This window comes from Stegostoma tigrinum, chromosome 45 (assembly GCF_030684315.1).
Source record: "Stegostoma tigrinum isolate sSteTig4 chromosome 45, sSteTig4.hap1, whole genome shotgun sequence".
Classification (NCBI taxonomy): domain Eukaryota; kingdom Metazoa; phylum Chordata; class Chondrichthyes; order Orectolobiformes; family Stegostomatidae; genus Stegostoma; species Stegostoma tigrinum.
Genome location: NC_081398.1, coordinates 3,592,147 through 3,613,311, shown reverse-complemented (window position 1 = coordinate 3,613,311; position 21,165 = coordinate 3,592,147). Strand labels below are relative to the sequence as shown.

At 40.0% G+C, this 21,165-nt stretch overlaps 1 long non-coding RNA gene across 1 annotated transcript in view; it reads left to right on the top strand.

The window, feature by feature from the left end:
• LOC125448774 (uncharacterized) overlaps positions 1-21,165 on the top strand; it is a 54,858-nt gene that overhangs the window by 13,930 nt on the left and 19,763 nt on the right. Inside the window, exon 2 of the long non-coding RNA XR_007246776.1 lies at positions 17,335-17,398. This is a non-coding gene — a long non-coding RNA (uncharacterized LOC125448774). The remainder of the gene's footprint in view (positions 1-17,334; positions 17,399-21,165) is intronic.

Here is a 21,165-nt window from a genome sequence, read left to right as displayed (position 1 = left end):
TCAGCCATCACTCTGCAGAAATATTGTCATCAGTGCTAAAACCAAAGGAACTATAAGAAATAATTCTCCACCTCTGTGGTCCGGATTCCTGAACTTCAGAACTTGTTTTTACCTATTAATATTTTTTCACCCATAGTATTTGCCAAACCGTCTTTTTCTTGTCTTGTACGTGAATGAATGATTGTATTTGCACTTGGCGTTTTGAAGGGGTACAACTTAAGCCACACAGTAATAAATTAACAATTCATGCTTTTTCCAGTTGTTTAAGGATGTTTGTTTCCAGTAAGTAGTTATTTCCCTGTTAATGATGAAACCTGGCATGAATTGCTTCTGCTTAGTCAAATGGATCATCTTGTGATTTAATTGGTAGTGACACATTTGTGATGACTTGTCAAATAGTAATGCTCAATTATATCAGCATGCTCTTAATTGACTCTCGATGTAATAAACCTGGTTCCTACATCATTGATTTTAGTTTTGGATTCTTTTAATTATGTGTAGCATTAAGTAATATGGCAGCAAAAATTAATCTGACGTTGGGATCTAAACAAAGTTTGTGAAGGGCTTGCTTTCAGTGTGGGGGGGCGGGCGGTGGAAATCAGTTGTTTGAATGGGTGAGTTGTGCTGTGAATGCTTCAGCAGAAACTTATGTGGAGGAGTGGCCTCTAAACAAGTGTGGTAGAATAATCTAGAGGTTAAACACCTGAATTTTAAAGTTAGTGAAGTATAACTATTTATATGGTCTTATGATTTGCTGTTATTCAGACTTAAAAAATGATCTTGTATCAAGTGAAATACAATTGATACATTTAAGTAATTTCTGGTCAAGAAGAACAGTAAACAGTGAGCAGTCAACGTGTGGACATGCTCTGAAAATGTTCGAGTGAATTGAAGTTTTTTTTTCCAGATTAGAATCTTGACAGCAAATAGCAATAAGTGTGATTGTAATTCTCAAAACTTGTGAATTAAGGTGCAGGAGTTGAAAACAAATAGGTTTGCTGACAGAGGGCCACTAGTTCAATTAGATTAACTGATGTCCCTTTTTTAATACAAGGGCTTATTTGCCTTCAATCTTTACATAATATGACATTACTATTGCCTAACATGCCTGCTATTCAGTACAGGTGTGAGGCTGGGAAAACACAGCAGGTCAGACAGCATCCGAGGAGGAGGAAACTCGATGTTTTGGGCTGAAACCCTTTGTCAGGACTGGAGAAGGGAACCCAGAAATAAATGGGGGGGTGGGGGGGGGTGCTCTGGGAGGGTCAGAGAAGGTGTGATCAGTGGATGCAGGTAGGAGGTACTTTGGTCTGTGGGAAGGGTGGAGTGGATAGGTGAGGAGGAGAGTGGATAAATTAAATTAGGTCAAGTCAGGTAGGTGACGAGTAGTGGGAGGACCGGACATGGGATAAGGCCTATCTGCTCCATCCTTCCCACAGATGACCTAACCTGTCCATCTTCCTACTCGGCTATGCACTCCACCCTTTTCCCACGGACCAATCACCATACCCTCTCCTGCACCCAACAATCACCATCTCTCGTACCCTTCCTCTAGCCCCACCCATTCCCCACTTATTTCTGGGCTCCCCAGCCCTGATTCGGGTTTTGGCACAAAACATTGACTTTCCTGCTCCTCGGATGCTGTCTGACCTGCTGTGCTTTTCCAGTCTCTCACTTATAGACTCTGGCTTCCAGCATTTGCAGTCTAAATTGTCTTTATGCCTGCCATTTCTTTTGTAGTAGAGAATTTCTATATATAATAGAACAGCTGTTGAAAATTGATTGAAATTTCCACTAGACAGGAAAATTCCTGTTAACTTTTTCTTCTTAAGATTTGGTTATAAATAATATATAAAGACTTATAAAGCAAAGAAATACAGAAACAGTACAAAAAGGTTCAAACTGAAAAGGAGAAAAGCATCATGTTGGAAAGAACATTTCTATTATGATACCTGCCTGTTTTTACAGAAAACAAAGCTGATTATATACATAGGCCATGAAACTCTGAGAATATTGATGAGTAATCCACAAATTAGAGTCCTTAGTGTGTGAAATATGCTGAAATCACCGTCGTTCGCATCTTTAACTGTGCAAATAACTTGTCTCTGGTCTTTTGACGCCTTCATGTTGCATTTAGCTCAGGAAAAAGTTTTCGTTTGACATAAAATTTTAGCAATGGTAATAAAAATGAAAGTGAAAGAAATTGTACAGTAAATTATGAACTGTAGACAAGGAAAGTCTATTTTTGTCCATGGGCATAAATTTTACCCATTCAATTTAAGGGTAGGGTTCTTGAGAACAGTATGAGTTAAGTTTCTTCCTCTGATTCCCACCCCAGAAAAATGGGACTGAGTTGCTTTCCAAAAAAAAACTCATTGTCTTCTAATTAATCAAAAACATTAACGGCATTTAGCTAAACATGCACCAGATTGTGTAGGTCTTCAAGTGGTGAAATGAAGCAGCTAAGAATGTGAGTTTTTTTAAATGCTGTACAGTTGGACGTATGCTTATAAATGGGAAAAATTGTATCTTTTCTCATCTGTTTCAAAAATCCTCAAGTTGCATGTTTATTTTGATGTGATCTTGATCTTTATTACAGTTTTGACCCATACGTGTCCATTCACTTTGAATATATTCCTCCAACTTTTGGCAGCCTGGCAAGTGGGGCTAAACTAAAGAGCAAAGTCATAAATTCTTTCTGTAAAGAGAGACCTCCTTATTTGACCAAGTAACGAATGGACCTTGCACAGAGAATGGTTACCTTAAGGTAGACAAAGCAGCTGTATTAGGTAACAAGGTGTAAAGTTGGATGAACACAGCAGGCAAAGCAGCAACAGAGGAGCAGGAAGGTTGACATTTTGGGCCTGGACCCTTCTTCAGAAAGAAGATTTCTTCAGAAAGATTTCTGAAGAAGGGTCTAGGCCCAAAACGTCAGCCTCCTTGCTCCTCTGATGCTGTTGGCCTGCTGTGTTCATCTAGCTCCACGCCTTGTTATCTCTGATTCTGCAGCATGTGCAGTTCCTACTGTCTCCGAAGCCATATTAGGTGACTCTGCATCTTTGATAGCTTGAGAATTGTTGACAGCAAGGAAAACGTTCAGGAAAGCAGACAATATTCTCAAATTGGAATGAGAAAGAAGGGTATAACTTTTAACTAACCTGACCTACTAGGCCCCTAACTTACAAAAATCAAATAAAATCCCTGTAATTTTAAAGTATTGGTATTGCCATAATGTCATCAGTTATCATGTCATAATGCTGGATAAGGTTGTACAGGAGCGAATTAACATTTATAAAGCTACTTTATCACATGCTCGGGATATTCCCAAAGTGTTAATAATGATTATCCACAAGTGTCAATCGATATACCAAGGCAAGGCCTCACAAGCTGTCACTTTGCTGGGAGTATGGATATTGATCAGTTCGTCATGCAGTGCTTCTTGCTCTTTGAGCAGTATTTTAGAATCTTAAGATATTTGAGTCAAGTAATGGAACCTCTACTTAATGACTTAAAACACCTCCATCAATGCACCAATTCACCATTTGTTAATATGCATTATATTTGCCTGGTTTAGGGCTGGGCCTCATGGCCAAATTCAGAAAAGAGTACTCTAAACAGATGTTGTACTCTTCACTTCTCACTTCAGCAATTGGTAACAGTTTGTCAGCTTCCTCCTTCCTTGGTTTGACCAACATTTTAAAAAAAGTTGTTTTTAAACTTTGCAATGTTTACAATATATTGATATTGTTGAAAGTGGACTACTAAAGAATCCAGTGGCAAAGGCCCAACACTGTAAAATGTCCATGGGCTCTGATTTCAGTGATATTTAGAAAAAGTAGGGCCCAACATGAAGCAATTGCTCATAATTATTTGTTAAATCCTTTATGGAATGGGTATTCAGAGAATGCACTTTTCCTTTTAAGCTGTCAAATTGTGGTAAACAGCCTTTAAAACTAGTGTAGCAGTTTACAATATTGTCATGTGATTTGAGTACAGAAAGTAACATAATGGCATAGCTTCTGATGTGCCCAGTGATAAGCAATAAAGAAAGAGTAGTGGGGGGAAAAAAACAAATATTGCCCCAAAATTGCTAAATGTCTCATTGTTAGACATTTCTGAGGTGACTTTTCAGATACGGTGTCGGATTGCAGTTTTCTCAAGAATGGCTAGATTCACAGCCAGCATAGAGACTTTACAGCTTTGGTTTGAATCCTTAGAATTGACAGTACTGGCAGTCCTCAGTCACTTATTGAGGATTTTGGAGACAGCTCAGTCTGTTCTATGAAACAGGATGAGCTGGAATTTGTTGACACAACAGAACGACTGCCGAAAGTCTTGAATTTGAGGAAGAAACAATGTTAGGGCATTTTACAACAGGGCTGGAATGCCTTTGTTTTGAATTAAACATTAATGCTGCAGGAAGATATCAACTACTAGATGCCCTTTCAGGTAGTAATGTCCATGTTGTCATGAAGTCTGATTTTTGGCTTGCTTATTGATTACAAAAATCAGTGAGAAATTTGGAGGCCAGAACTCATCTGTCCTTTCTGTGATCCTAATGGAAGTTGAGTAACTTATTGGGATTTAACTGAATGCCATCTTGACAGTTGCTATATTTGAATTTTGGACAAGCAGTTTCTTCTTAAAAATACTAACTGCTACCAAGAAACAGCCATGTAACCAAGTAAATATTTACCCATAATGGACTTTGCTTGTATTGCAAACCATCAAAAGTGAGAGGGAGGTAGGGAGAGAGGGAAGAGACTCCAACAAAATGGAGTTGGAGTGTACCTGTGTCTCCACAGTGTACCTGTATCTATTTTGTTTCAGTAATAGTGCCTTATTCTGTGTTGCAGCTCACCTGTGCTCCTGCTTGGTCTCCTATTTCCCATCATTAATAAATTTAAGCTGATCTAAAACAATGCTACTTCTATAGAAATTTTACTAATTCCAGCTCACTCGTCGCCCCATGTTCCTTGACTTGTATTAAAGCCTGGATAAGTTGTGTTTGGATTTTAAAATCCTCACCCTGGCTTTCAATCTGCTGGCAGTTTATCTTCCTATCTGTTCCCCTTCCAATTCACTTACCTATCCCTAACCACCTCCAACATTAGAAATGTTGGCAGTGTATAATTTCTATTTCTAGCCTCTGGAGTGGCTGTGGCAACAGTTACCAAGAACCTAACGTCTGAAATGTCCTCCCCAAACTTCACCTACTCCTCCTCCCTCCTTTTAAGACAATTGTGCCACATAAATACAGGCAATGATCCCCTCCAACAAAAGAGAACTTGACACCACTCCTTGATATTTCGTAGCCTTACTATTCGTTGAATTCCTTATGATAAACATCTTGGGGGCTAGCATTAACCAGATTCTGAACCAGACTAGCCATATTAATATTGTGACTTAGAAGAGCAGGACAGAAGCCAGGCATTCTGCAGCGAGTAATCTGCCTCCTGACTCCCCATTGTTCACCATATATAAGGCATATGTCAGGATTATGATAACTCCTATGAAGCTCATGGGAAATCACTAATCAAATTTCTCCAGAAGCTCGTTAATTAGTTGTGTAATAACATCCCTCAACAGGTTGATTTAGAAAAATAGGTTAAACTTAAAGGAAAGTAGACTTGGCTCCTCTTCTCCAGTTATTCGTGCCTGGGTGCCTTGGAGAGGCAGTTTCTGGTGTCCTCGAGGTATTGAGATCATTGATGAAGTGGGTACCATGGGGGAATACAGTGCTTTATTTCCCTCCAACTCTATTTTGATTTGGCCTCCTTGCCCACACTTCTGATGGTTTGTGTTATCCAAGATGGGCTTTGTTTGTAAATATTTGGCTACAAAAGGGCGATTGCTAGTGGTAGTTGAGAGGGGAAAAGTAAGAAATTGTGTTTTTGGTGTTGGGAGAGTCACTGTGATAAACCTTCTTTGGTAAGAGGTTAAAAAAAGACACAAGCAAAAAAAAGACTTGGTACCACTTTTGAAGTTATATTCGTACTCTGGTACCCTTGGAGAAGGGAGTATGCAGTGTCCATCAATGCTCTCAATGCCTTTAGAGAGGTGGGAACAGTGTGGGGAACACAGTGCTTTATTTTCCCCTTCTAGGCCCATTTTGAGTTAGTCCCCTCCCTCTCTCCCTTACCCCCCCCCCCCCCCCCCCAACAATTTTATGGTTTGCATTGCCCATAATGGGCTTTACTTGTAAAAAAAATTTAATTGGCTACACAGGTGTTTTCCTGTTGGCAGTTAGTAGTTTTTAAAAAAAAACAAAAATAGACTCTGACTGTTGTGGCACAGTGGTAGTGTCCCTACCTCTGAATCATGAGACCCAGGCTCAAATCCCCCCTGCTCCACAGGTGTCAGGATATCTCTGAACAAGTTGATTTAAAAAAAATTCAATAAAGCAAACTAGGAGACCTGCTCTTGTGCACTGATAGTGTCTCTACTTCTGAACCAGGAGGCCGGATTCAAGACCCAGTTCCTCCAGACGTGTGTCGTACTAACTCTGGGGCTGGTTGATTTTTAAAAATATCTGTAAAGCAGATGCAGGGATGGGTCTGCAGAACTCTGTCCTGGATGGGATTAACCTATAAATGTCATGAGTAGTGACTGTATTTTGATGTCCTTCATAAATGATGTTCCTTTTCCAGTCAGGCTTTGAGTTATTACAGATGGAATGCTTCCCACCTGCTTGGATAAGTGCAGCATCAACACTCTAGCTTGATACCATCCAGGACAAAGGTGTGCATTTGATTGACACTCCATGCACCACCTTCAATAATGACTCCCTTCACAATTGATAAACAGTGGCAGCACTGTATACCATACACAAGATGCACTACTAACTCATAGAGGCTTCTCAGACAATACATTGCAAGCATGCAATTGTTGCCATTTGGAGGGATGGGCAGCAGATGCATAAGAACAAAACTATCTAAGTTGTCCTCCAAACCCCAAACTTCTGACTTGGAACTATATCTGCTTTTTTTTTTTAACTAACTGGATCAAAATCCTGAAACCCTGTCCTTAACAGCATGTTAGTAAACCCCAGAAGCTTCAATTTAAAAAGGCAGTTCACTAACTTCAGGGTATTTTGAAATGGGCCATTGATTGTGGGTTGCAATGCCTATAACCCACGAATCAATTTTTTAAAAAAACCCAACCATGTTGGCCAAGACTTTATCCTTTTGCTCTAATGCAGCTTTGTGTTAAATTTTGTTTGATAATACTCTTTTGAATGCCCTTGAAACATTTTGCCACATTAAGGATGCTTTATAAATGTAAGTTGTTAAAACCTGCCTTTGTACCCAAGATTTAGTCACCAATTTTCTTACTGATTACTTTTAGCTGATGCCAATTTTTGTCTGATTAAGTCCCTGCAAAACACTTTATGATCTTTTCCTGGATTAAAGAATCTGTATAAATGTGAGCTTTTGTAAGAAAAGGACTTGTTCGGTGATTAAATCTAATAAATGGAAAAAGTGTTGTATGGAAAATAAATAGGTCCTTGGCTTCTACTACTTGGTAGCCACCCAAGATTTTGACTTGTGACTAACCTTTGTGCATGTTCAAAATAATGGCTAAAATTTCTATCATGTTTTTGCACAATTGTTTGTGGTTTACAGACTTTAAATTTATATGTCAGAATCTAGGAATACTTTGAGTAACTCAACATCTGATTTCCTAAATCCTATCCTTCGTGTACAAGACATGTGTCAGGAGTGTGATGGAATGCTCCTCATTTGCTTGGATGGGTGCAGCTCCAATAACACTCAAACTTGATACCGTCCAAGACAAAGCAGCCCTCTTGATTAGCACCACATCCGCAAACACCCATTCCCTCCACCACTGATGCTCAGTAGCAGCAACGTGCACTGCAGAAGTTCACTGAAGGTCCTTAGACAGCATGTTGCAGACCCACGATCACATCCATCTAGAAGGACAAGGGCACATGATGTGGGAATACCACCATCTGTAAGTTTCCCTCCAAGCCACTCACCATCCTGACTTGGAAGTATATCACTGTTACTTCAGAATCACTGGGTCAAAATTTTGGAATTCACTCCCTAACAATGTTGTGGGTCAACCAAAAACAGGTGGGCTGCAGTGGTTCAAGAAGGCAGCTCACCATCACCTTCCCAAGAGCAACGAGGGACAAGCAATAAATGCCGGCTAACCGGTAACACCCACGTCCCACGACTGAATTTTATATTTAAAAAAAATTAAAATTGGTTGCTTGTGCTTGGTGTTGATTTCTCCACATTACCCCAGATGCCTCTGTAGGGATGCCCAACATGTCCCTGTTGTGATAGTCTTGGACAAACATGCTTAGTGGAATCCCTGAAATATGATTCAGCTGAAAACTCCAATTTACAATTTTGGTTAAGACTAAGAAGTCTCAGGAGTTGATCAAAACTATGCCAAATGATTTTCTTGTCACCTTTCTTTTGTCGAGTTTTGTGTCCAGCCTTCAAACTTTATTCAACCAGTGGACTTTTCACACATTTCTGCAGCTGTCTGAAATGGTGCTGAACACAGCTTTAATCAGTAGAATTTTTTTTTAAAGTACTGGAAATTGTTTGTTGAGATTAACTTAAATGGTGAAAGTCCATAATGATATCCTCAAAATTGAGATTTTACTTTAAGCATGGCAATCTCTCAGCTCACAGAAGAGAAAGGTCTTTAAAGATTCAGTTTTCTAGTTAAAATGGAAGAAAATAGAGTTTTTAAGCAGTCCAGCTACAACATGACTTTATTTCTTGGATCCCAACATAATGTTATAATTGACTTCCATGCATTAAATCACTCTTAGGAAGAATTGTGTTCTGTACTAATTGTTGGGCATGGTGTCTTTACACTAGTTACAATACCTAGAATGACTCAGCTTTCAGTGTAACCTTATTGCCTGTCTTTTTGGTTTGAGTGTGCCTTGGTGCTAAGCAGTCATTTTCACAATAAAATCTGATGTGTGAATCTGCACCAAGAATTTTGTCACTGGAGTCACGTTAGCCACACTGAACTTATTGAGAGGCCTTAACCTTTGATCGTAGCAATGAACTTCAGCGATTCATAATTCTTTGCTTATAGTTTGAGAATTCACAAAGAATTATGATGGTGACTTTATAAAACAAAACAAATTACTAGTGCTCGGAGCTAGCATTCAAAAGTGTCAGACTTGCGTCCCTTAGTGCGATTACATATCCACATGCAGGTTGTGCCTGTGCCTTTTATAGAGAAGATGAGGAAAGGAAGAATTTACTTCCAGTGAAAATAAGTCAGGACAGTTTTCTCATCGTTGAAAAAGTGCTCTGAAGAGATTTACCAGGATGTTGCTGGGTTTGGAAGGTGGGAGTTATAAGGAAAGGCTGGGTAGGCTGGGACTTTTTTAACTGAAGCATGGGAGGTTGAGGAGTGACTTTATTTAAGTATATAAAACATAAGAGGTATAGACAGAATGGTGGCAGTTGCCTTTTCCCTAAGATGGAGGACATCAAGTTTAAGGGGCATATTTTTAAGGTGAGTGAAGAGAGATTTTAAAAAAAGACAATTTTTTTTTACACAGTGTGGTTCACGTGTGGAATGAACTTTTTGAGGAAGTGGTGGATGTGGATACCATTACAACGTTTAAAAGACATATGGATAGATATGAATGTGAAAGATTTGGCGGGTTATGGGCAAGTAGCAGACCGGTGGGATTAGTTTATGTTTTTGGATTATGTTTGGCATGGACTGGTTGGACTAAGGGGTCTGTTTCTGTACTTTATGATACTATAAGAAATTGCTTTTCTTGGAGATTATAGTCTACCAGTAGGTTTAAGGTGAGAGAGGAAAGATTTAAAAAGGACCTGAGGGATAACTTTTTTCATGCGGGGGCTGATGTGTGTAAGGTATGGGTTGCCAGAGGAATTGGGTACAGTTACAACACACAAGGCACTTGGATGGGTATATTAATAGGTAACGTTTAGAGGGATACGGGTCAAATACTGACAAATGGAACTAGGATAGCTTGGGATTCTAGTTTGTGCGGGTGAGTTGGATCAAAGGGTCTGTTTCCATGCTACATGACTCTCTTAAGCTAAGATTACTCTACCAGCTGACAAAGCAATGGTTTTCATGTGACTCCTATAGGGATATACTGTATTTGTATATTTTTTTTAAAAAATTGGATACAAGGTGAAAATGCAGAAAAATGTATCCTGGTCAGGATATTAGAGTTAACTTGGATGTCCATAGCATCTTGAGGGAGGGAATGGCCTAGTGGTATTATTATTGGACTATTAATCTAGAGACCTGGGAAATGTTCTGGTGAGAGATAGTAGGAACTGCAGATGCTGGAGAATCCGAGATAACAAGGTGCAGAGCTGGATGAACACAGCAGGCCGAGCAGGAAGGCTGATGTTTCGGGCCTAGACCCTTCAGAAATCCTTCTTTCTGAAGAAGGGCCTAGGCCTGAAACATCAGCCTTCCTGCTCCTCTGATGCTGGTTGGCCTGCTGTGTTCATCCCACTCTACACAAATGTTATGGTGACTCAGGTTCAAATTTGACCATGGTAGATGATTGAATTCGAATTCAATCAAAAAACATTCTGGAATTAAGAGTCTAATGATGACCATTGTCGATTGTCATGAGAACTGTTGTGAAAAGCAGCATCATTGGAGATGTAGAAACTGGGATGATTAAATTGGAAACTTTTCAAGCAGCATGGTGTGCAGAACTATTGAGCATGGAGGTTGGTGAGAATATAATAGTAGTATGAAGCTTATTGCCTGAAATGCTGATACAAATTGAGGAAGTTGGAAGAAGCATTAGAGATGGACTATGTGAAGGTGAAAAGTAGAAGTGAAATTGATGTTTTTCACTTCCTGGTGAGAGCAAGAAATGGCATTGATATATGGTTATCAGCGTACCAGAAAGAGTTGGATGAAGGTCCTGAGTCAGACTGTAACAAGGAATGTTCTGCATGCCCCACAAAAATGCAGGAATTTTTTTTCTTTATTCATTTGTGGGATGAGGGTGTCACTGGTTAGGCAGCATTTACTGCCCATTCCTAATTGCCCAGAGGGCAGATCAGAGTCAACCACATTGCTGTTGTCTTGGAGTCACATCTAGGCCAGATGAGGCAAGGATGGCAGTTTCCTTCCCTAAAGGACATTAGTGAACCAGATGGGGTTTTTCTGACCATGGATTCATGGTCATCATTTGATTCTTAATTCCAGATATTTTATTGAATTCAAATTCCACTATCTGCCATGGTGGGATTTGAACTCTGGTCCTCAGGACATTATCTGGGTCTCTGGATTAATAGTCCAGTGATAATACCACGAGGCCATTGCCTCCCCAGACCAATAACCAGAACTGTTTTTGGCAGTATCTTTATTTGGAAGAAATGAAACACATTAAAGGAGAAATTGTTTAGTAAGTTGTTGTATTTGGCCATGTGATGGTAGGTGATGTATTGATCTAAGGAACACTAGTTTGGTCTCTAGTCAAGGAAGAAATGGAACTACTCCTGAGCACTCAGTGGAGGTTGATGTGTAGTATACTGCAACTTATACTTTGGAACAGTAAAAGGCTATTTAGCCCTTTTGAGATTTTGGATGTCAATAATGGAGAGGAGGCATTTATAACCAAGGAGCTGGAAATTGTTGAAATGATATAAGGCGTCAGAAGATGTAGGTACAAAAATACTGGGTCGAGGGACAAAAATTAAAGAATCCAGATGGGAAGAACTCTGTTCACTGGGGCAGGAACAAGCTGAAACTTTGCCAATGTGTATTTATAGTCTGTCACAGAAACTGGTAGAATTTTAATTGCTGTTGAAACTAAACACATCTGGCTGACAACCCACACAGCTAAATTCTAACCAGGTTACAAACTGTACCCATCTTGGTGACATTTTAACCAGCTCATGGGGTTTTCATCTTGACAGTTCAAACAATGTTGTACAGAATATTGTATCTAAGTTAGTTGCTACGGATGAATTCTCAGAAGGTATCTTGCTGATGAGACTTCCAGTTCAATTTTAAGATGTCGAAGAAAAGTCACTTTTGGGGTCATAAGGCACTTAATACCATGGAACTGGAAAATGCACAGCCCTCTTTGCAGACGGCGCATGTGCATAGACTATAGATCACACAGCATGGAGCTGGAGGAACACCACTGTCCAGGTAGCATCAGAAGAGCAGGAAAGATGACATTTCGGGTTGGGACCCTTCTTCAGAAATGGGGAGGGGAAAGGGAGCTGGGAAATAAATAGAGACAAGAAGGGTGGGGTTGGGGAAGGTAGGTGGGTACAGGTAGGGAGTGGTGGGAATTAGTCAGTAGGATGGGAGGGATGGATAGGTGGGAGAGAAGTTAGACAGGTTGTGTCAGGTCGAGGAGGTGGGGATGAGGGGGAGGCTTGGGATGAGGCCGGGAGATTTTAAAAGTGGTGAATTCCATGCTCAGGCTCCTGAGACGGAATATGAGGTGTTGCTCCTTTAGTTTGCAGGTGGTGTCATTGTGCCATTATGCACACACTACACTTGTTTCATCTCCATTGAATAGTTGTTGGGCATTTTCTGGTTCATTTCTCAGGATAGTGTCTTGGCTAGGCAGAGTTAATCTACCTGATTTTAAATTTTAAATAAAGCTTGGCAGTTAACTGTACTGTAACTGGTGCATTCCCTATGGTCTCTACCTTTTCAGGTGGCTACTTTGTTCACCAACCAGTAGTGTCCTCTCCTACAGTATTGATATTTTGACTTTTATTAATATGGAGAGGCAATAAGTACTGGACAATCAGCTACGTGCACATTCCCATGAGTGAATTTTTAAAAAAGCATATTTCTTGTAAATTGCCCTGATGAGTACCAGACAAAATGTTTTGTCAATTTCTTTTTTTTTAAACCTCCAACTAAATGCGTATAATTTCATGTTACAATTGTATAAGACTTTGGTTCGGCCACATTTAGAGCACTGCATACAGTCCTGGTCGCCACATTACCAAAAGGATGTTGATGCTTTGGACAGGGTGCAGAGGAGTTTCACCAGGATGTTGCCTGGTATGGAGGGCACTAGCTATGAAGAAAAGTTGAGTAGATTAGGATTATTTTCATTAGAAAGACAGATTGAGGGGGTCCTGATTGAGGGCTACAAAATCATGAGGGGTATAGACAAGGTGGATAGCAAGAAGCTTTCCCCCAGAGTGGGGGACTCAATTACTAGGGGCCGTGAGTTCCAAGTGAGAGGAGGAAAGCTCATGGGAGATGTGTGGAAAGTTCTTTATGCAGAGGGTGGTGGGTGCCTGGAATGCATTGCAGGCGGAGGTAGTAGATGCAGACATGATAGTGTCTTTTAAGATATGGATGGGCAGGGAGCAAAGAGATACAGACCCTTAGAAAATAGATGACAGGTTTAGACAGAGGATCTTGATTAGTGTGGGCTTGGAGGGGCGAAGGATCTGTTCCTGTGCTGTAATTTTATTTGTTCTTTGTTCAATTATGCAAAAAGGTGCAGGTCAAAAGGATGGACAGAATATTTTAAAAAAACAGGGAATCACTAAAAGATTAATAAGGAGGGAAAAATTAGAGTATGGGAAAAAGCTAGCTAGAAATTCAAAAACAAAGCATTCATACAGATGCTTTTAAAAGTCCTAAACATGACGTTGGCCTTTTGTATAAAAAGTATATTTGGGGAATGCATAAAGGAAGAGTTGGCAGATGAATTGAACTGATATTTTGTACCACTCTTCACTGTGGAGGATAGAATAATAATCTGGAAATAGCTGTATATCGGGAAGAATAAGAGAGGGAGGAACTTGAGAATTACAATCACCAGGGAAATGACACTGATCAACTTTTGGAGATGCAGGTTTATAACTCCCCAGATCCTATCATCTGTGAATGTTGCTCATGGGCAGTATTTACCCATCTCTACTAGCCCAAAATCACCTTAACATGCAGTTAAGTCAATCATGTTGCAGTGGGTTGGGCAACATTTCTAGACCAAAGCAGTTAAGGACAGCAGACTTCTTTCCCTAAAGGACATTTGTGAGCCAGATAGATTTTTTTTTACTTGACTATTGAGAGTGGTTATATGGTCGCTACTAGACTAGTCTTTAATGCTGGATTTCTGTTAAGTTCAAATTTCACTAACCTGGTTGGATTCGAACCACTGATCCCAGAATACCAACCTGGGGCTCTGGATTGTGAGTGAGATAGTTGATGCAATGGTTTTAAGTTTTGCAAATTTCTTAGATTTGGAAGAAGGTGCCACTAGTTTTAAAGATAGCGAATATAAGTCCTTTTTAAAAAATACAGAAAGCAGGAAACGGTAAAAGGAAAAATGTTCAAAGTTATTATTGAAGATATCATGGCAAAGTACTTGGGGAAAACTTCAAAGCAATCAAACCAAATCAACAGATTTTGTGAAAGGGAAATCATTTATTGGGATTCTTTTTGAAGAAGTAACGTGCTGTAGGTAAAGGGAAACTTGTAAATTTACTGTACTTAGATTTCTAGAAGGCATTTGAGGTGCCCCATTAAAGATTATTATGGAAAAAATAATAGTATGTAACATTGGTATGGATAGAAGCTTGGACAGCAAACAAGGTGACTAGCAAAAATAGCTCATTTTCTGGTTAGCAAGATATAGCAGGTGATGTGCCATTGAGATCAATGCTGCAGCTTCCACTTTTTACAAATTATATAAATGATTTCGATGAGGAGACCTTCTATTATAGTAGCTGAGTTTGCTGATGATGAAAAGTAGGTAAGAAAATAAGTCGTGAAGAAGATTTGTGGTGACTTCAAAAGGATATGGATAGGCTAAGTGAGTGGACAAAGATCTAGTAAATGAAGTACAAGGCAAAGTTGCCCTTCTTGGCAGAACATGAGCAGCACATCATCACTTAAATAATGAAATTACAGAACCTTGAGCTACAGAGTGGGATCTGCATGGATTGTGTAAGGTTAGTATGCAGAAAGTAATTAGGAAAGCCAATAGAATGTTTATTGTTTGGTGGGGGATTGAATAAAAAGAGTTACGCCTCAGTTATTCTGGACATTCATGAGTCTTGTATGGAATAATAGAGTATTGGTCTCGTTATTAAGGATATATGCAAATAAACTTGATACAGTTTTGAGAATCCAAGATAACAAGGGTGTGGAGCTGGATGAACACAGCAGGCCAAGCAGCATCTCAGGAGCACAAAAGCTGATGTTTCAGGCCTAGACCCTTCATCGGAGAGGGTTCTGAAATAAATAGGGAGAGAGGGGGAGGCGGAGAGAAAAGAAGATAGGTGGAGAGGAGAGTATAGGTAGGGAGGGGATAGGTCAGTACAGGGAGGACGGACAGGTCAAGGAGGCAGGATGAGGTTAGTAGGTAGAAAATGGAGGTGTGGCTTGAGGTGGGAGGAGGGGATAGGTGAGAGGAAGAACAGGTTAGGGAGGTGGCGATAAGCTGGGTTGGTTTAGGGATGCAGTGGGGGGAGGGGTCGAGCTGGGCTGGTTTTGGGATGCAGTGGGGGGAGGGGTCGAGCTGGGCTGGTTTTGGGATGCAGTGGGGGAGGGGGAGATTTTGAAGCTTGTGAAGTCCACATTGATACCATTGGGCTGCAGGGTTCCCAAGCGGAATATGAGTTGCTGTTCCTGCAACCTTCGGGTGGCATCATTGTGGCACTGCAGGAGGCCCATGATGGACATGTCATCTAAGGAATTCCCAGCCTGCTGTGTTCATCCAGCTCCACACTTTGTTATCTTAGATTCTCCAGCATCTGTAGTTCCCATCATCTCTGATCACAGTTTTGAGAATGTTTACTAAGCCAATACCTGAAATGGGCAGGCTGCCTTATAAGGAAACATTGAACCGGCTGAAGTTTTGAAGGGTAAGGCATCTTGATTTCAACATAGAAGATCCTGAGGGCTCTTGACAGTGGGCATGGAGATGATGTTTCTGTGGGAGAATCAATAACCAGAAGTTGCCATTTAAAAATGAAGGGTCATCCATTCAAAACATAGATGAGAATATTTCTCTTAGAGTGGTTTCCCTTAAAAGTCAGAATAGTAGAAACTTGGAATATTTAAGGCAAATGGGTAGATTCTTATGAAAAGTTGAAACTTGGAGTCATCTGAGTTCGCATGATATGGAATTTTGAAGCAGGCTCAACAGGCCGAGTAGTCCATTCCACGTCCTGATTTGTACGTTTGTGTGGATAGAATATTGGAAATGTGTTGACTTTTAAGCTCACAACTTCCTCCCTTCTGCATAATATTAATTTAGATAAATGGGAGGCGTTGCATTTTGGAAAGGCAAATCAGGACAGGACTTGTACACCTATGACAAGGACCCTGTGGTGTGTTGCTGGACAAAGAGACCTTGGAGTGCAGGTTTATAGTACCTTGAAGATGGAGTCACCAGTAGACAGGGTTAGTGAAGAAGGCATTTAGTACATTTGCCTTTACATTGATCAGTTCAGTGCATTGAGTTCAGGAGTTGGGAAGTCATGTTGCAGCAGTACAGGATATTGGTTAGACCACTATTCGAACACTGGTCTCCCTGCTATGGAAAGGATGTTGTGAAACTTGAAAGGGTTCGGAAAAGATTTATAAAGATGTTACCAGGGTTGGAGGGTTTGAGTTAAAGGAACAGACTGAGGGGCTGTCTTGCCTGCAACATCAGAGGGTGAGAGGTGACGTAATGAAGTTTAAAGAATCATGAGAGGCATGGGTAGGATAAATAGACAAGATACTTTCCCCTGGCAAGGGGAGTCCAAAGCTAGAGGCCATAGGTTTAAGGTGAAAGGGGAAAGATTTAAAAGGGACCTAAGGGGCAACTTTTTCACGCAGAAGGTGACACTTATAAGGCATGAGCTACCAAACGAAGTGGTGGAGGCTGGTACGATAACAACATTTAAAAGGCATCTGGCTGGATTTATGAATAGGAAGGGCTTAGAGAGGTATGGGCCAAATGCTGGCAAATGGGACTAGATTTAGTTAGGATATCTGGTTGCCATGGACTAGTTGGATCGAAAGGTCTGCTTCAGTGCTGTACATCTCTATGATTCTATAAAATGGTGTATTATATTTTGACATTCCAAATACAATACAACAAAATTGTGTCTGTCCATAATTATTTTTCAATTTTTGTTCCTTTTACAGCTGGTCTCAGCTTTTCCTGCCTTCTTTCCCGTTTGATCTTAAGCTTATCTCCGTTAATCTTTTCTTCACTTCCTGTATCATGATTGCTGATGCACATTATGGGATCAACACATAAGTTGTTGATGATTTTAGGCAGGACTCAAATATTGTTCAGACCCATCTCTAATTGGAATTTTATTTCTCTTGCCTGGACAGTAGGGTGAAGCAAAAAGTGGAATCGGAAGTGAAGAAGGGTAGAACAGCAAGCAAAGCATGAGAGGTAAATCAGCTAAGCCCTGTTGTTCCAGAATATTTATTTTTGCTTTTGTACAATTTTCTTGTGACTCTGATGTTTGTGCCACCCAGTAATGAATGTAGCCTTCCAAGGTTTATTGTTGTGGCAGGTCCAAAATCAGCTGAACAATGAAACTGCCAGTTTAGCAGTTTCAAGTTACCATTGACAGTAGATTTGGTATCTTATATCCCGTTTTGAATTTCTGCCTTTCAATTGCTTATTTGAAAGGAAACTACAAATATGTAACAGTTAACTTTGAAATTGAGTTGAAGTATTTACCCTAACAGTAAATTAAATCAATGTTGCTGCTTCGCGAATTCTCCAGTAAAACCATATTGCTTAAATAAAATGTCAGTGATCTCTAAAGAAAACTAGTTTATCTTTCGGTATTGGCTTCCTTAAATTTGATCAGACCAAAATAAAAAATATTTCTCTCTTGTATTGAATCGAGTCTGGGGTCTGGTGGCTACTGAGATGAGCAATTATTTTTAGTCTGAAGTTGATTTTCAGAAAGTCTGTATTGTCAGAAAACTTTTTTGTATTCATGACTCATTTGTATATTACTATATTTAATTTATGCATCATCCCATCACTTTGGACTCTCTTTAATACTGGCTATGAAATTAGTGATGAACAAAAGCATAAACCAAATGTTCAGCACTTTTTTTGACCTTTTGTGTAAAGCAACATTTTGACCAGGTGCAGGTGGTTTGACTAATCGTTTCTGTGTACAATTATTACGCTAATAAACACTGACAGCACATCTCAGGTGAAAAATGAGAAAAGTTTAATCTTCAGATTAGAAGTGACTTATACCTTGTAGTCCTAATAGATTAAAATATATCATTTTTTAAAATCGGGCCTGAGTAAATATGTCAGATTCTACATAGCAATAACATGAATGAAGAAGCAGGCCAACACATTGCAGGATCAGAACATGTTATTAGTGTTTGGCATACCTGGATATGCAGATTGCAAAGAAACTGGATTCATTTTCATATTTAAACAGTACAACTTCAGATGTTTGTCAGTATTTATTTTTCATGAAATTACAGCACTTAAATGTTGACCGCATGGGATCTATTTAAATTTTAAAAAAATTTCAGAAACTTTGAACAGTTTGCAGCAAAGTAACAGTTACTAAAAATTAGAATTTCTGTTTGCATCTCTTTGCATATTGGAAAGTCTGCTTACTGATGATTTTCAAATCCAAGCCCTATTTGCACACTGATTAATTTGGCCATGAGCTTCAAACTTGGACTTGTCCTCCGACTGTTGTCCGTTTGCAGCAACAAAGAATCATACCTGAGTTTGTCTTTTTAGGAAAAAAAAATAAATTGGTGCCCAGTAATATTGTTGATATTGCTTCTTGTGATTTAATAATCAATTTTCTGTTCTACAGGGGGAAAAAAATGCACATTCAAGTTAACAAAGTTCCCTTTGCAGGAAGAGCAAGGTATCACAGTGGGAAACTACTCCCTCCACAAAGCAGTTCTAAGGCCCTTGTGGTTTATAAAACTTGAGGATGGGGTTTCCGATAAATCATCTTTGCTTCATTTGAAAATAGAAATTGAGCTTCAGCAAACCTTGTGGTGTCCTCGATTTAAAAATGTTTCATGCAGGATTCTTACAAAGTCATTTTTGTCTAGTCTGGTCGATAGTTCTGCTTTTTGATGGTGAACTGTCAATAATAGGAATGCAATTTAAACCATTGTTTGGCATACTAACTTACTACTTGGACTTTGAAATGGTTACTTCTTGTTTACCTTTTTTGCTTGATGCAAATCAGCGCATCTCTTGAGCAGATGACATTGTCACAAATATACAATGAAGAACAGGTATTTGTTCTTTGAGGATACTGCCCTGGATTTTCTTGATATTCTATGCAGCAGACGGCAATAACCTCTAGGTAATAGGACTGCTTTATTCTCATAGACTCAAATGTTTACAGTGCGGAAGAAGGCACTTCAGTCCAATGTCGTCCTCAATCTGTTGCAGTCCTTGAGAAATATTGATATGAACAGTGCTGTTTATAAGAAAGTTCTAGGATCTTCACCTACCAGCGCCAAAGGATCAAGCCAAGTAAGGATGGCATGTAGCTTGGCAGGAAGCCTGCAAATGGTGATACTCCCATGTATTTGCTGCCCTTCTCGGTGGTGAAGGTGCTGTTGAAGGAACCTTGTGAAATTTCAGCAGTTCGTCTTATAGATGATATACACTGCTGCCACTTTGCATCAGTAGTAGAGGGAGAAAACATTGAAGGTGGTGCATAGACTACTTTATCCTAGATGGTGTCAAGCTTCTTGAGTGATTGCAGCTGAACCCATTCAGGCAAGTGGATAGTGTTCCATTTGACCTCTGCCATTAGTGTGTGTTGGCACTGGGGAGGCTGGAGATGAGTTGTTTGCTGCATTCCCAGTGTGTGGTCTGCAGTTAAAACCACAGTATTTATACGGCTGTTCCAATTCAGTTTCTGGTCGGTGATATTCCCCTTTAAGATGCTGATAGTGCATGTTTCAGCAGCGATAGTGCTATTGAACATCAAGGGACAATAGTTAGATTCTTTCTTGTTGAGGCTTATGTGGGGAGTGTTACTTGTCAGCCCAAGCCTGGATCTAGTTCAGGTCTTGCTTGTGGGCACAGCCTGATTCAGTATCTGAGGAGTTGAGTACACTGAATGTCAGTAAACATCTCCATTTCTGATCTCCTGATGAAAGGCAGGTCCTTGATCAATCAGCTGAAGACAATCTGGCCGATGACACCATCTCAAAGAACATCTAAAATGATATTCCAGGACACTGATAATTATCCACCAGAAGTCTTCTCCTCTCTCCTCTCTTCTTCCCCTCCTCCACAACCCCCCAAAAAAACCCCACCCCCACCATCTGATTCCTACTAACTCAAGTTTTGCTTGGTCTCCATGATGTCCTCCCTTATCAAATGTTGCCATGATTTCAAGGGTATTCACTCCTGTCTCACCTCTGGAATTCAATCCTTTTTGTTAATGGCCAATTTTCCTCATTGCCATCCATCCAAAAATGTTGTAGCTGAACAGCAACAGCTTGGGAGGGATGTCTTTTGTTCTGGAGCACTGGCCTACAGTACTATTGTTGTAGGGCACTTAACTAATGACTTCATCTCTTTCTTGCTATCATGTTGTGGGAATCCATTTGGTTGAAGACTAGCATCAATGATGCTTTGGTTCTTGTGAGGAGGTTGAGATGGATTAGCCATTTGTCACTACTAGCTGAAGATGGGTGCAAGTACTTCAGCTTTGTCTTTTTTAGTGATGTGTTTGTTTCCCTCATTGTAGAGAGCGGTGATATTTTGGGACGTGCTTTGCCCTATTTAGTTGTTTGATTGTCTACCAATATTCATGACTAGAAGAGGCAGGGCTATGAAGCTTCATTATGATTTCTTGATTGTAGAATAACTTAACCTGCCTATTGCATGCTGCTTCCACTGCATGGCATACAAGTAGTCTGCTGTAGCATCACCAGGTTGATGCACGCATTTTTAGGCATGCCCTCTTGTACTCTTCATTGTGCCAGTGTTGACCACCTGGCTTGGTGGCAACAGTAGAATAGGGATCAGCTAGGTCATGAGATTACAGATTGTGGGAGAATGCCATTCAGATAGTCATGAGTGCCCAGCGTTGAGCTGATGGATCTGTTTTCAACCTGTCTGAATTGGCACTGCAGTAGTGCCACATAGCATGATGGAAGTTGTCTTTGTGGTCAATTCTTCTGGTA